Source organism: Sceloporus occidentalis, unplaced genomic scaffold (genome assembly GCF_023333645.1).
Source record: "Sceloporus occidentalis isolate IW3139 unplaced genomic scaffold, rSceOcc1.0.p SCAF_2, whole genome shotgun sequence".
Lineage (NCBI taxonomy): Eukaryota > Metazoa > Chordata > Lepidosauria > Squamata > Phrynosomatidae > Sceloporus > Sceloporus occidentalis.
In genome coordinates this window covers 196,367,167-196,383,594 of record NW_028316982.1, presented here as the reverse complement: position 1 = coordinate 196,383,594, position 16,428 = coordinate 196,367,167, and the positions used below count along the sequence as shown (strand labels likewise).

The 16,428-nt window shown below is 40.4% G+C and overlaps 1 protein-coding gene across 3 annotated transcripts in view; it reads left to right on the top strand.

The window, feature by feature from the left end:
• The first annotated feature begins 6,900 nt into the window (after window positions 1–6,900).
• The window catches only part of NDP (norrin cystine knot growth factor NDP), a 45,191-nt gene continuing 35,663 nt past the window's right edge, over window positions 6,901–16,428 (top strand). For 2 of the 3 annotated variants that reach the window (XM_089508087.1, XM_089508088.1), the window contains exon 1: window positions 6,901–7,297. The gene's annotated coding sequence lies outside the window, so the exon portion shown is untranslated. Of the gene's footprint in view, window positions 7,298–14,620; window positions 14,675–16,428 lie in introns of those variants that run through there. The other variant, XM_089508089.1, reaches the window with a different exon arrangement.

The window sequence follows — 16,428 nt, the reverse complement described above, 5'->3', positions numbered from 1 at the left end:
AGTCTTGAAGTTCTTTGAAATGGGTTTTGAAGTAGTCAGGAAATACTTTGAAGTAGTTTCATTTACTTTCCAAAAGGGGTAATAATCAGGTATGAATGGGGGCAAGACCCATGCACTTACAGGCAAAGAGGATTAGCACGCAAGATCGTCTGGACTTTGTTTATCATATCTGCACCCCTTTGTTCTCTGAATCTGAGCTTCTTCACCTTCTGGAATTAATCCATCATCACAGGACCCCAATGTACCTCCTGTTGCTAGCCTACATGCAAAAGCTATTCTCTGGTTATGGCTTCCACAATGAGGGTTATGGAAGGATCACCCAGTTCTGTTTTATTACATTTCTGATATAAAAAGAGGAGGGGCCCTGCTAGGCATAGTAACATATGGAATCCTGGGATTTGTAGTTCGTTGTGGCACCAGAGCTCTCTGACAGTAAAGGCTAAATTTCTCACAAAATTATATATCCCAGAATTCCATAGCACTGAGTCATAGTAGTTAAAGTGGTGTCAAGCTGCATTAATTTCACAGTGCAGATCAGACCCTGTTCAGTGCCACATGGAAGCCTAAAACAGTGGGAGAAAAATCATTACAATTTGGAATTTATGCAGAATCCCAGAGACACCATGAACTCCAATGGAACTTTTATGGGGTGTGAGAAAAATTTTGAATAAAACTCAGTACCGTATTTAAGAATATTTTGGGTGTGTTCTAACTTCACTGCCCTTCTCGTAGCACTTTCACAAGACTTGTTTAGGGAAAGGATCATCATGTTCTAGACTGATTTAGTTTATCTTGTAAATACTGCTGAACCCACTTGGAAACCAGTGGTGAGGGTCTGCAGGGATTATATCTGGCAGGGAATTGCTATTCCTGATCAGAGTTCTAGAAAAGTCTGGACTGTTCTTTTTATTTTTCACATTGTCATTGTTCAAGTTTGACACCACCTAACATAAAATAATTCTTGCATTACGTGAGTTGTGGCCACTATAAGTGTTCTTTTGGAAGTGAACATTTTGTTTATGAAAAAATGGCCTGTTCCTTAATAGTACTTCTGTTACAATCAACTCTACAAACCTTAGAACCAAGCACACCAGGAAACTCAATACAAATACTGAACTACACTGGAAGGTTTCTTCTATAGAGCACTCTAATGCCCAACAACAACAACAACAACAAATTGACATAACACTGACCTCCGCTGCAGGGTTAGCATATTCTACAGTCTTCTGACCACATCTCTAACTCTTGAAATACAAGTAGAAAAATTATGGGTTTTATTTACAAGCCAATTTCAAATTTTACATTTTTAAAAAAGTTAAATAAGATCTGTGTCAGAAAGATCACAACCTCCTGTCTTTACTACTACCATTTGGGGATTTCTACTACCATTTCAAGTGGAGTGGATAGACATTAGTGCTCAGTCACAGCAACTACAGTAAACTATTCGATTTCTGATTTTTTTAAAAAAATGGAGCACTAATTACTTCCCCAAGAGCCAACATGAACTAGGGGTTTGAGTATGTGACTCTGGGAAACCAAGGTTCATATAGCCTCTCAGATATGGAAACTCACTGGGTGACATTGGGCAAGTCACACTCTCTCAACCATGGAGGAAGCAAATGGCAGCCCTTTGTCTGAAGAAAATTCCATGATAGGGTCTTCTTATGATTGCCGTAAGTCAGAAATGACTTAAACCACACAAAAAACTTCATCGACTTCCCACCTAGGGAAACCAAACAGATAACTTCAAAATAAACCAGGACATTTTTTCTCCAGAGTGAAAGTGTGTCATTTATTGCTATCACTCATAATTCACTGACTAAAAGCACACTGAAATATAGTAGTCTAATTTGCTTATAAAACATGTAGGTGAAATAGTGCTCACCTACTATGTCAAATATCTTGCTTTCTACATTTAAAAAATGAGAAAGTTAGGAATCTGGGAATTATGATTTATTAGTGGGAAGACTAATCCCTTGCCCTCTTCCATGAACACACACATCCACAGTGATGCTGTGAGAGCATCTTCTTCACTAAATGTAGTGCTTGGCATACTATTAGCTCTCTCTTCCTTAGAGTCAGTAAGCAATTTGCTTCTACTTTCAAACAACACAGCACCTAGAGGATCTTTCTAAAGTAATTCCTTCACAGCTACCTAGAGGTTTCAATCACTCTTCTTCGTTGTCTCTTAAATCCCTGTATATTCTCTTCATAGAGACCTTGTGTAGAACCTGTAGGGAGGGTTTGTTTTTTAAAAATATTTATAATTATGGTTGCTGCTGGACTGTTGCAAAAACTTGTTAAAGACTATAAAAATTGGATGGTTGGTTTGTGTCTTTCAGATCAATAAAGCAGTCAGTCATGCATGTAGCTATAGGAGTGGGGAGGGAATTAGGATATTACCTCCCATAAGAATTCTGGTCCATCAATTTCCTTCATTGCCCAAATTTCTAGCATTGCAGAGAGTGAGACGTAGACAGTGATTCACACCCAAAACTCTTCATTTTTGGATTACAACTCTCCAAATGCCCCAGGCAGCATGAGTATTGGGATACTTCCAGATGGGCTGATTTAAATGCTACAAGGCATTGTGCCCCCTTTTTAGGTGTTCCTGGTAAGATTTGGTGGAAAAAACACAGGACTGTAAATGGAAGATGACAATGCTTGATCTTATTTGCCTTTTGTGCTAAGCTACAGGCAAAATGTTTTGCAAAGGTTTGTCAAGAAGAGTTGCTGTCATCCTTCAAAAGTTTTGGTTACCTTTTCTGCATCTCAGCCAGCAATGCAACATCTTCTTGAGATCTGCTGCCCAAATTCTAAACAGTATTCCAAATATGGTTGCATCACAGATTTATATAATGGTAGCATGATATTGGCAGTGGATGATGATGATGATGATGATGATGATGATGACAATTCCTATTCCAGTGCTCCAACAGGGTTAACATTTTCATTGAGCTATTTATTACAACTCTAAGATTATATTATTAATCAGTCAATTGCTGCTCAAAAGCCATCACTGTATATGTGAAGACAGATTCTTCCTCTTTTGGGGAATATACATTTAACCTTATTAGGAGGCCTAGTAGCCTGAAGACTCCAGATGCTGTCTGATCTTGGAAGCTAAGAAGGATCAGTCCTGATTAGTACTTTGATGGGAAACTGCCAATGACTACCACTTGCTATAGGCTCTATTTCAGAGGAAGGTACTGGCAAAAACACCTCTCAGTATTCCCTTCTTAAGAAAACCCTATGTATTCCCTTCTTAAGAAAACTCATGGAATGACCATAAGTCAGTAGGTGACTTGGGGGCTGTGCACACCAGTGGGTTGGGGTGGTTGGAGTGTAGCATCCATATGACGCATGCCCCGGCTCCACTTCCAGAGTGGTGTGACGCTGTGCGCCATACCACACACACATCACGGCATTTTTCTAGCGCTGCATGTGCACAAGGCAGCACTGAAGGAGTGCCATAAAGCCATGGCACCGAGGCTATCGCATCCTTTGCAGGCCGCAAAAAGAACTGCTTTTTGCAGCTCCTTTTTGTGCCCTGCACAGGCCAGATTGGGGCTGTGGCGTGTTGTTGCTCCAGCCCTGCTCTGTCTGTAAAAGGGGCAGTTGCAGGCCACGCCTTTGGGGCGATCTGCACAGCCCCTTGAAAGTGCATGTGTGTGCACATATACTCACATTTAACTTTATTTATTATTTACCGCCAGTGTGATTTTCTTCCTTTCTTTGTCATTCTTGCCCACATGCTCTAATCTAAACATAGCATGTTTTAACAAATAAGCATATTATTATCAAGTAATTAAATTTGAACCCCAATTAATTCAGAGGGACCACTTTACAAACTACATTTACACTTTGAACTCAGTTTGCAACAACCAAAGCAAATCAGGGATGAAAGAGGGAAGTGGGGCTGCATCTGCACACTGGAGAATCAATGCACTTTCACACCACTTTAAGTGCCATGGCTCAATGCTACAGAATTCTGGAATATGTAGTTTTGCAAGACATTTAGCCTTCTCTGTCTGAGCTCTGGTGACACAACAAACTACTATTCCCAGAATTCCACAGCACTGAACCGTGGCAATTAAAGTGATTTCAAACTGGATATTTTCTGCGGTGTAGATGCAGCCTGGGAGGATGAGAGAAACTGGAACATTTTAAAAGCAGGCAAGAAAATGGGACAGTAGAGGATTAAGTGGGTCTGTTCCTGCCAGGACAGTTGAAGGGTATATAAGGGTATATAAGCCCCAAGCAGATAGAGGTGTTTATCCAAAGCAAGTCATGTGATGCGGATTCAAGCAAAATGGAGTGAGTGCAAATTGTATTACCACACCAGTTGGATTCAACAATTCGAATTGTCACCCTTGCACATGCTCAGTGGGGGTCTGAACGCATCATGACCTGTTACATGTCCGGGGTGAAAAGGGGTGCAAGTTCTTGTTCCCTGTTTTGCATAATGGCATGATTGCGTGATTGCGTGAATATTTGCCTTGTGAATATTCTTCTTCTTCATCCCCTTTTTTTATTTTCCCTTCCGTTTCAGCAATTTCAACACATGCATAGATAGACAGATAGATAGACAGACATATCTGTATATTCACATTCATGCACATACACACATGTATATATTTAAAAAAAATGAATTGCCCTGAAAGTTGCCTTGAAAGTGAAAAGACCACCAAAAGGAAATGGGGAGAAATTGCAGCGCTGCATAATGCGAAATTTTGCAACCTGGGGGGTTTGCTGTGGTGTACCAGAGCAGAAGCAAAGTTACATTCCACACCAGACCAATTCGGAGTGAAATCAAAGTGAGCTTGAAAGCAAATTCTGTGAATTCACTTTTTTCTGATTTCACCAAAATGAGGGGTCACTTTGGAATCATTGTGGAAGCACCATGGAAGGAGCCCCCATAGAAAGGAATCACGTCTGATAAAACATTCACTTTATCATGTAAATTCGCATCGTTGGACCTGCAGTCACATCGGATCTGAGCTGCAAAAAGCTCAGTGTGATAAACACAAAAGTATTTCTGAGAGATGGCCATTCAGCCGCTGCTTAAAGTCTCCCAGTGAAGCAAATTAGACCACCTTCCAAGGCAGTCTATTCCTTTGTTGAACAGCTTTAACTATCAAGAGTTTCCCCCTAAAGTTTAGGTTGAATTAATGAGCCCTTTGCCAATGAAATGGGAAGAATGGGTGAAACTCCAGATTTGTAACTTTCAAGAAGTGTGTGGCAAAACTTACATTTTGGGAGGAATACAACTGCCAGAATCCTCCAGCCAGTATCCTTTCTATGGGATTCTAGGAATTCTAGTCTAAAAAGCAACCTTTCCATATCCTGTTTATAAATGCAAAACAGTACACTAAGCATTTCATAAAGAACTCACTGGGTGGGAGAAATGGCTCAGCATCTCATGTTAAACCCATCTAACACTGAAATGGCCCACTTGCTTTCTTTCCAGCCAAATCTGACTGTACAGATCAAGCCAAAGTATGTTTCCTTCATTGTGTTCACCATGCTTACTCATCTACACGCCATTCCCCTTTTGGAGGAGTCTATTTTTATAGCATAATTTCCATCTGTCTTTTGATCTTTTACCACATAAGAGGCTCAGATATTAACAACAGCCAGCCTGTCCAACTCTAAAGGGGCTCGTGATGGCACTGATTCGGGATGTCTGTCCATTTGGGAGTCCAGTCTTCTAGTCATACAGCTCTTGTGAATGGAAAGATTTCCTCCTCTCTCTTTAGACTAGAGCCCAAGCGTTTACTTTTAATTAGCTTGATTGCTTTGTTGTCATTTGTGCTGTACCACTGAGGCTCTAGAGACACCAAAGAGCTAATGCTGCAGGAAGTGAAAAGTCCATGACAGTAGAAGAAACTGCAGTTAGGCTAATGGGAGCAAAGAGTGTGATTTTACATTTGTTCCTCAATCTGAGATGCAGCATAGACATAATGACACACATGCTTCAGATCCCCACTAAGCCATACAATTCACGGCCAGTCACTTTCCCTCTGCCTGATCTACCTCACAAGGTTGTTCTGAAGATAAAGTGAGGAGGCGGGAGAGATATGTCCTCTCAAATTCATTGGAGGAAAAGTGGTATAGAAAAGTAAACAACAGAACATGTAGTGTGTCTGAGGGAGTGTCTGAGGGAGTCTACAAAAGCTTGTGCTATCAATTTCCTTCTTTCAGTTAGTCTCAAAGGTGCTATGAGATACTTTTGCATACTAATCTTCCAGAGCTACATTTTTAATTCATTGTATCTGGTGCATTTTCTGTGATTTGGTTTCACCTTCATCAGCACTGAAAGTGGATGGTTGTAATTTTGTCCTTGATACAATATACTTTAGAAAGAAAAGACGCTTCCCAAATTAAAAGAGAGAGTCCAGGGGAAGGAAAATACTAGAAACAAAATGTTTGCAAATAGACATTAATCCTGATGAAATAACTTTGGTGCTCTGGTTGTTAATAAAGCAGACTTTCAAACTACCAAGCAGAAGCATTTGGCAAACTGGAAAATGCATGCCTATTCATTCAGGTTTGATGATAGGGCAACATAATATATCTTGTCTGATGAACTGCAGTAAGTCAGGGCACCTCACATTTAGGATCCAAGCCATAAATCTAGTGTAAATCACCCCAGTCCCTCTTTAGACAAAACCTGACTTGTCACATAAATGTGAATAATGTGTGTGTGAAAGAAGCTGCACTGTGTATAGAGAGAGAGACTTATTCCATTTTTCTTTTTGACATTTCAAATGGTTAGCAGGAGCTTGAATGAGCTTGCCTTGTGGTGGTCCAGTTATCTGGCCCCAAATCCCTTTCATGAACAGCAGAATTGAATTTGGACCTGAACGCAAAAGCCTTGTATGCCATCAAAGGAGACATCCTGAATTTCAGTGTATTTGCATCCCATGTTTCAGCTCTCCAATGAGAAGTCCCTGCAGAAGAGAGCTTGACTGGTGGTGTTTAGTGATTTCTCAGATAACAAGAGCTTTGCATTTCTGTGGAATTCCCATTTGCTTGTGAGCTGCTGCCGCCGCTAGCCTGATTGATATATGACTGCAATGGCACTTTTCCATTTGACATTCTCTCTCTCTCTCTCTCTCTCTCTCTCTCTCTCTCTTAAACAACAGCCCTAACTTTTGTGTGTTGCAAATATAAAAGGCAAGCCATGTGACGGGGGGGAGAGGAGAACAAAAGCATTTGGAAGTAACAAGACCTCTTTTTAGCTCTTACTTCTTTAGGAGTCCAAAAAAGGGAAGGAGAAGCACATTTTGCAAAGGTAAGCAAGCATGCAAGGGTTTTGTACAGAACCTACAATATTCTAGATCTTTAATGTGAACAATTTATTTTTTGGCAAACTCATGTTCTTTGAATAGCTTATTTTATTGTTAATGCATTCTAGTTTTAAAGATGGCTTAAAGATTCACTGCCTACATCTTTTTATTGCCAGGCAGCCTTTAATTGTGTACCTTCTGAAGATGATGCCAGTGGGCACTCAACTGGAAACCAACAGTGCCCCTGGCTATAAAACGACTGTACAAATTTTATGCCTTCTATGGTGGTTTTCTGTTTGTGACTTTTCACTGATTCTCATTTGTACAGAAACTGAAGTAGAAAAGAGAAATGCTGAAACATTATAGGAATTAAAGGGAGCTCAGGGTATCTTCATCACTGTCTTTTGCATTGTAGTGGAAAAGTGGAGATTAAAAATGGAGATATTTACTTTTAATATAACTTATGTGTTCTGGTTGCCTTCCAGTCCATCTACTGGAGTGCTTAGAATAATTGGAAACAATAGACAATATTTATTTCTAGCATTGTGTGTCATCCTTTGCAGGGAGTACTTTTAGGTTTTGTTGGAGCTTTTGCCTCTCCTCTTTCCTTCCTCTTCTCCCTTCCCCTTTTAAAACTGTAGTATTTATCCAAACTCCTGGGAAGTTTTTCTGTGGAGTGCACAGCACTGGTTATGGATTAGGAGGGATTTAATATGTGTGTTTGATTGGTTAAAAATGGTGAGGAAATCCACTGTGTTTGTCTTGGCTGTAGAACAGAGGAGATATATTGAGCAGGCAGCTTCCCCCTCCAGAACAACCAATAATGCCGCTGGGATGTCTATTGGGCAGATCAAACTGGGGATGCTCAGGCAGGGCATCATATTCAAAAATAATTTGTCAGGCCTTTGATGCTAACAACTGGAAGAGGTTTCTTTCTCCCCTACCTTGGGATGTATCTCTCTCTCCATTTGTGTGGGCAGGGTGAAGATTAATTAAAAAGTGTTAAAAACAAAATGTAACAGGTTTTTAGTTGTGTGTATCTATTCATTTAACTACCTTTTTCACACACACACACACACACACACACACAGAGCATTTGAGGAAGTTAACATCTCTAAAATCAAATGTAATAATAAAACCATCAAGGATAATCAAACAAACAAATGAACAAACAAACATTAAAACAGTTTAAAAGGCCAGGGTGAACAATATAATTGCAATGTCACTGTAAAAGTGTGAGAAATGGCAGAGGAACATACTGAAGCAGTGATAGTGGACCAATCCTCAAACAATACTTTGTTAAAGACACCTAGTGTCACCCAGCTAGGGCTAAATATTTAAATATAATATATTGTAGTTTACGGGTGTTAAAGTGTTCATTATAGGCTATATTTGAATTTTAGAGAAAGAAGTATTCTGCCATTTAGCTAATCAGGAAAACAAGATAATCTTGCTTCTGAAAGAAGAAGCACTGCAGAGTAAGTGTACTCGGAAAGATAAAATATTATTTCAGAGATAACATCCTCCTATCCCTGTTTGAAATATTTGATGCTTTTAGTGGAAGTTTCTGAGCTCTAGCAAGGCAAACAGAAATAGTGGGCAGCATTTATTCTAAAATGGCCTTAGGAAAAAAATGCTTTACATTTGAAGTCAAGGAAATCTTCACTAATGGAAGCAAGCATGTCATCCAAGTTCATTGTGTAATTGTGCAGTAATAATAGGTGCAGTGCAGAGCAGTTGAGTGACTTTTTCCCCATAGGACCCCTCTCCCTCATTTTTGTATTTCTGGATACTTGTAATTGCTACCTATTGATTCTGTTAGATGAGTGATGTTACCTAGGAAAGTGCCATAAAAATAATGACCTTTTAATAACAAAAGTATATTGCACAACAAGGATGGAAAAATTCTGACCCTCCAGATGCTTTGCTCTACAGCTGCCACTACTGGGCAATGCTGACTGGGTTTTCTGGAAACTGAAAGTCCCAGAAAAGACACCTGGAACACTAAAACTTCTCCACCCCTCTCTTCCATAGCTTCACGTAGAAGCCATGCAGTCTAGGCTTCCCTTCAAATGGACTTGTAATGGCAAAGGTTTGCTACCATTATTCCTGTTACTATCCATGTACTGAGACAGAAAGGAGATGTCCATTTCATCATGTTCTCCGACTGTAAAATAGTGGAGGCTGCAGTCCTTTTCCTGTTTCTCTGGGAGTAATGTAGTATAGTGGTTTGAGTGTTGGAGTGCAACTCCGTAGACCAGGGTTCGATTCTCAGCTTGGCCATGAAACCCACTAGGTCAAGTCACACTCTCTTAGCCTCAGGGGAAGACAATAGCAAACCTGCTCTGAACAAATATTGCCAAGAAAACCCCATGATAGCTTTGCCTTAAGGTCTCTTAAGTTGGATAAAATTTGAAGGCACATAACAACAACTATTGAATTTAGTGGGATTTATTACATGTATACAATTGTTCCTGTACTCTAAGGGCTGAAGAGTAGGGATTCAAAGAAGAGATATCCCCTCTGAGCTAAGGAGCTGCCTTAAACTGGGTTAAGCAGTTTGTTTCTCTAGCTCAGTATTGTTTGCACATTGACTGGCAGCAGCTTGCATCATTCAGAGAAGAGTCTTTTTTCCTTTTGTTCAGCACTACCTGGAGATGTGAAGAATCAAACCATAAATACATGTCCCCTATCACTGAGCTATTATGCTTAAGAACCAGTTTTGCTAATTCCAGACAAAATGGGAATGTTAGTCTGGTAGAAGAAATGCAACAATGAGTTCCATATGCAGAAAGTACTGACAGTGGTGCATTTGAGAGTGGTGCATCTTGAAGCTTAACACATTTCTTATAGCATCATCATTTGGGAACTTTAGACCACTTTATTAGATGCACTACTGGCAATACTTTTGCATACAGTCCAGCTATAAGCAATGTGTTTGTATATCTGAAATTATAAGTAAAACTTCATGCTTTGATGGAGCAGAGTATAGTTACTGAAAGCTTTATGATATAACAAATTGGTCAGTCTTTAAAGAGCCACAGATTTTTGCCGTTTTACTGTCAGCAGCATATAAGAGAGGGATGCAGTGATTTAGTGGTTAAGATGCCAATTCTGATGATCGAAAGATCAGAAGGCTGGCAGTTCGAGGCCTGAGTTCCACATGATGGGGTGAGCTCCTATCACTAGTCCCAGTTTCTGCCAACCAAGCAATTCGAAAGCATGGAAATGCAAGTAGATAACAAAATAGGTAACACTTTGGGGTGGATAGGAAGGGAACAGTGTTTGGTGCAGTCATGCTGGCCACATGACTAACCTGAGCAGTTATCTTTAAAAATTTTGGTGCCCAAACCTGCCCTCGATTTATGCATGAAGTCGACTTATAGTCGAGTATATGTGGTAATTGAACTAAACCAAGAGTTCAGAACTAAAAGGAGTCGAGATAAAAAATAACATAGAAATACAGTTTCACGAACATCCAGATTCTCCATAATAAACCTAAACACATTAGTAGCTAGCAGTCATATGTCTCACTTTCAGTAACTTTCCTCCCAGTTGTCACATTTTCTGAAACTGTCTTTGTCCCCCACCTTCTAAATTTAGACAGTTTCACAGATACTTTGTAGTGTTTATGAAATGCCTATACTGCACAAACTATATGGGATTTTGCAGGATTTATTTATGCATTTTATTTATTTTTATTTTATTTCTTTATATCCTGCCTTTCTTCCAATGTAAGGACCCAAGGCAGCTAAGAACAAATTTAAAAACAATACAAATTAAAAACAATACTAAAGCGTTAAAAAGTATAAATATAAAGCTTAAAAAGCCAATTAAACAATTTATAACATTAAAAACATTAAACATTTGAATTATTTAAACATATTAAAAATTCCATACAATCCACCCTTCACATATGCACCCTCATCATCCGTGCATCCCAGCTTATGCAGATGGCAAGAGGCAAGGGACAAAATGGTGCACACCATTCAATTAAATGTGATTCCAGCATACACAACATTTGCCTTACGCGGTGGGGGGGGGGGAGGGAGAATGGATTCCCCGTGTATGGCAAGGGTGAACTGTACAAATCTTAAAATCTGAGTCACACAGTACCCAACCCTTGTTAGTTTGAAAAAGTCTGATGGCACAAAAGTGTTTTTACCTGCCAACAAAAGGAAAGCAGGGATGGGGCCATCCTGGTCTCTCTAGGGAGGGATTTCTAAAGTGTGGGAGCAGCCACCAAGAAGGCCCTCTCCCTTATTCCCCCCAAATGAGCTGAGAGGGTAGTGGGGCAGAGAGAAGAGCTTCTCTAGATGATTTTAGAGTTCTACTAGGCTCATAAAGGGAGATACAGGGCTATTCCACACATTTAAAATATTCCTCATTCCAGTATTATAGAATATGATCTAGCCACATGGGATTCACAGGAGTATGGGCTTTTTGCATTCCCTCCCTGCACCAAAAAGATTCTGTTTTTACCAGTAATCTGTTGAAATCCACAGAAAGACACATTATTGCATGTGGGTTTGGATGGTTGTGCATTTTTGGCAGGGTGTGTGTGAATTGATATGAATTGATGTTTATTTGTGCAGGAAAGTGAAGACAACCATCAATGCAAATGTGTGAGAATGAGCATCAATTCACATAGTACACTTATGTATAGATTAGCCCACAGTCCTCCAAATAACTTGGACTCAAATCATATTCTTCTATTTAAGAGGGCTGCTAGTACAAAATTCTCTTAAACTGATATTCATTGGAACATTTCTGGGAGGAAATCACATTCTGGTGGGAAGCATTAGTCAGAAAAATATCCCCTGGACTGCAGAGGCTATCAATTTTTGTGACTCAAAAGGTTTATAAAGCAAAGCAGTGTGGATTCTGTGACAGCCACAGGTTGGCAGAAAATTCAGTACAATGAGTTTAGAATTCTGCTTTAAAGCTGAGAATCTCAGCTCCTCCATTTGTTCCCTTTGTCTTTCAAAAACATGTTTCTAACATTTATTGTTTCAACAGTGAAAATGTAAGTGGTATGTGGGACTACTGAGAGGACATCTTAGAAACATAAGTGCAGCAGAGAAGTTTTGTAGTTGAAATCTTGGAGACCAGATTTAGTCTAGGTGTTTGATTCCCTCTGAAACTCCTTCTCTGGCTGCCTCTACAAATGTCAGCAGCAGAATAAAGGGGTCAAAATAGGCACAATTCCTTAATTGCTATCAAGTGTCCAGGTTGCAGAATTCCACATGGCACTGACTTCTTGGCACAGAGTTTTCAGACAGAATAACTTGCACATCGGTGCTTCAAAATAGGAAAGTCAAAGGCAATGTTGACTTCAAGTAGTGTAACCACTGTGCTGGAGTGTTAATACAAAGCTATCCAAGTTGCCTGCCTCTAATGCAATACAATTTGCACATTGTCAGGGTGGGGACAGCTGCCTGATTCTATGAAGCCCACAAACACAAACCTAGTATAGACTTGTTGGCTGCCCTGAAGAGATCTGCTCCAGCTCCTGTAAGCAAAGACTGTGATGAAACAGAGAGACACAACAGCTCTCCTTCTGTTCTCCTTAGAACTCTTTCTTGTTAGGACTTAGAGACATTTAATAATAATAATAATAATAGGATTTATTTAGTATTTAAGATGTCCATGTTCTGTTTCATGTCATACCAACTGGGCTGCAAATGTGGCCAAGCCATAGGCTAACAGGGAATTTATCCTCCTTTTGCCTCTTGCGCAGACTCTGAGAAAGCAAGAGTGCTCCAACAGAGCCTTCTGGGTGGTGGGTCCCATTGGTTCTCCATACCCATGTATGTGAATGTACCACTTTCTGGGTTCTGTGGTTGTTGTATGCCTTTAAGTAATTTCTGATTTACGGCAACCCTAAGGCAACCCTATCACAGAGTTTTCTTCGTAAAATTTGCACAGAGGAAGGTTGCCCTTACCTTCCTTTAAGGCTGAGAGGGTGTGACTTGTCCAAGCCTTCAAGAGTAAAATGTCTTGGGTTCTCTGGAGAGAGAAACAAGGCTACTTTTTACCTGAACCTTGATTTGCCATCTCTTACAGTGCCAAACTGTAGATCAGTGGGTTTCCATGGCTGCGTGGGGATGCAAACTCTGGTCTGTTAGTGTCTTACTGGCTTTTGGGTTCTATGGAGTTAACTATAAGTGAATATTGCATACACAATTGCACTTTAAATCTCAGTATATAGTTTTACCGCTAGTACAACAGATTATGTATTAAACTGGACACATACACAACTGTCCCCAAATGTCCCAGCATCCAATGATGTGCCAGTGAATGACTTGATTGCATGATTCTTCTGCCTATGTAGTTCAGTATTTTTGCAGCCCTAAAGCCTTGCCCCCCAAAATGGAAGCAAATGCAATATAAAAATTACCCTACAAAGAACTTAGCCTCTTCTTCCCACCTAAATACACAACTGAAAATGCCACTACTTTATTCAAGATACAAGGGGCTTACTACTGCCAGCTGCAGCTCCACTCCTCCCGTTTCTCTCTCTCTCTCTCTGAACTCAACCAGCAAGTGCAGCCCCTTCATCAAGGCTTTCCCACCCACTGGGCCAAACTATAGAGGTTACAGGAAGCTACCAAAAAAGAAGGAGGAGGAGGAGGTTAAGATACTAGAAAAAACCCAGTTTGTGGGAAAGGCAGGGCAAGATTTGGGATAGTGTAAAAAGGTGGTGAATGATAGTTATTTAATGTGAAGTTGTTAGGTTTTTAAAATTCAAGAGATACTTGAAGGACTTGTATTTTAACTTGGAGGATATGTGTATGTGTGTGTGTGATAGCTGCCTTCAAGAGTAAAATGTCTTGGGTTCTCAGGAGAGGGAAACAAGGCTACTTTTTACCTGAACCTTGATTTGCCATCTCTTATAGTGCCAAACTGTAGATCAGGGGAAGAAAATACTCTCGGCTTGACATTCTGCAGTTGCACACATGACAAGTAGCAAAGCAGAGATCCTGGAGCTTTTTTGAATGATGGGGAACGTCAGTATTGGCAGGCAGGTTGTTATTAATTTTGCCAACTTGTTCCAGGATGCCAGGATTGAGAAAGAGCGTGAGCCTTTCACCAGTCATCAGAGCCTTTGGAATATTCTGGCCCTGGATTTGATACTCTCTTTTGCTGTGGCTTTTCATATCGTAGCAAACAATGGGTGGCTGTCTTCCCATGTGGTCACTGTTTGTCTCCTGGCACCACTACTGTGGTCAGAATGAGGCACCCAGCCATGTTATCATGACTGGGCACCTCATTCTGACCTCAGAGTGATTCATCCCTGCAGCAGATGTGTTACACATTGTGCAGGGGCCACAGATGAAGCAGCACTACTGTCACTGAAAAGAGAAAACCTACAGGAAAAAGTAAGTCATTTAAATGAAGGTTAAGGAGAGAAATCCCTGAATCAGGTGTGGCCATCATGAAGACAGTCTGGACTGAATTCAGGGGTTTGGCCCTGCATTGTGTAAACAAGATGTAGCAAGTCCAAGAGGAGTTTGGGGTAAATCACCCATGTAGACAAGTCTCAAGACTCAGGTGTAGTTGAGCTCTCTGAGGAACAACCAATCAAAGGTGACCTCATTTATAAGCATTTTTGCATTTGTTTAAAAAGACCTTATACATTTATCTCTTTCCTTGACATACACATGCTTCAAATAATCTTCTAAAATTTTGTTTATTATCTCATCATTGCATTAATGGTAATCTGGTTTAATTTGTGATATCTTTGTTATTCTTTTTCACTGCATTCTGCATTTTTACTGTTTTGTGCATTGTATGTATTCAGGGACCTTTTGCCAGTCTTGTGAGTGGGGCAGCCTACCTTAAAAACAGTTCCATGATCCTTGCTTGCACTTGCAGGTACTTTCAGAGAGAGAACTAATTACTTTCCCCATCTTTTTTCATGCAAAAATACTTAAATATGAAGACCCTTACAAGCATAATGTTTATTTGGAAGTACTCTCCATGTGTTCAGTGTAGCATACTCCCAGGTAAGTGTGCCTGGGATAGAGTGTAGGCAACCTTTCATATTCCTGGGAAGTCTCAAGGAAAACAACTGTCTTAATATTTCTTAGTGCTTGATTATTTAGATCAGTTCTGATTGATAGTGCCTGAGGAGGCTCAACTAAATAGAGGACTTGGTGGTCCAATTTGGCCAGACCATTACAGCAGGAGGGGGGCTCAGCCCCCATTCTAGTCTTAGTGGGAAGCATCAAGGTTCCCTTGCCTCTGTCTCGAATGGTCTATGCAGCAAGGACAGACCTTACAGTGAGAAGGCACCTATGCTTTGTGGTAGAACTCATGTTCTAAAACTTCAAGTTCAACCTTCAGCTTCTTGTTAAAATAGATCAGATAGTTATAAAACCCTCTTTCATTTCTCTCAAAGCAGTCACCATGGGCTTGACTGATTGTTGAAGAAACATTGGAAAGGTTGCTTCTTTGGGAAACAACTCACAGAATCCCCTGGTTGTTTTGGCCTTGCCAGATGGGGAGATTCTGAGAGTACTGGGCAGAAAGTAACTTTTCCAAGCTCTGAGTCTGTCCAGGTATAATACCATTTTCTAAAGACTTGTTGTTGTTCATAGAATCATAAAATAGAATTGTAGAGTTGGAAGAGACAACAAGGGCCATTCAGTGCAACCCCTTGCCATGCAGGAACTCACAATCACCTTCATGTCATTTCCAACTCAAGGCAACCCTAAGGCTTATGGGGTTTTTTTGGGAAGATTTGTTCAAAGGGGTTTGCCTTTGCCTTCCTCTGAGGCTGAGAGTGTGTGACTTGTTCCAGGGTCACCCAGTGAGTTTCCATGACTGTACAGAGATTCAGACCCTTGTCTCCAGAGTCATTGCTAAATTTCCAAACTACTGTATGATGTTGGCTCTCTTTCAGGCTAAATGTGAGAAACAAGGGAAGGGGAGCTGTATTGACATGTAGAGTTGCAGGTTGGTCCATGTTACTCCACTCCCAGATTCAGTTCAAACTTTAAAGCTGCTATTCCAAGTGGTGAAACCTGTAGTGAAAATTGGTTAAGCACCATGGATAGTGTTTTTTGAACTTCAGACCCAAGCTAGGAATGTATTTACACCCCTCGACATTTGAATCTCCAGCTGCCTGCTG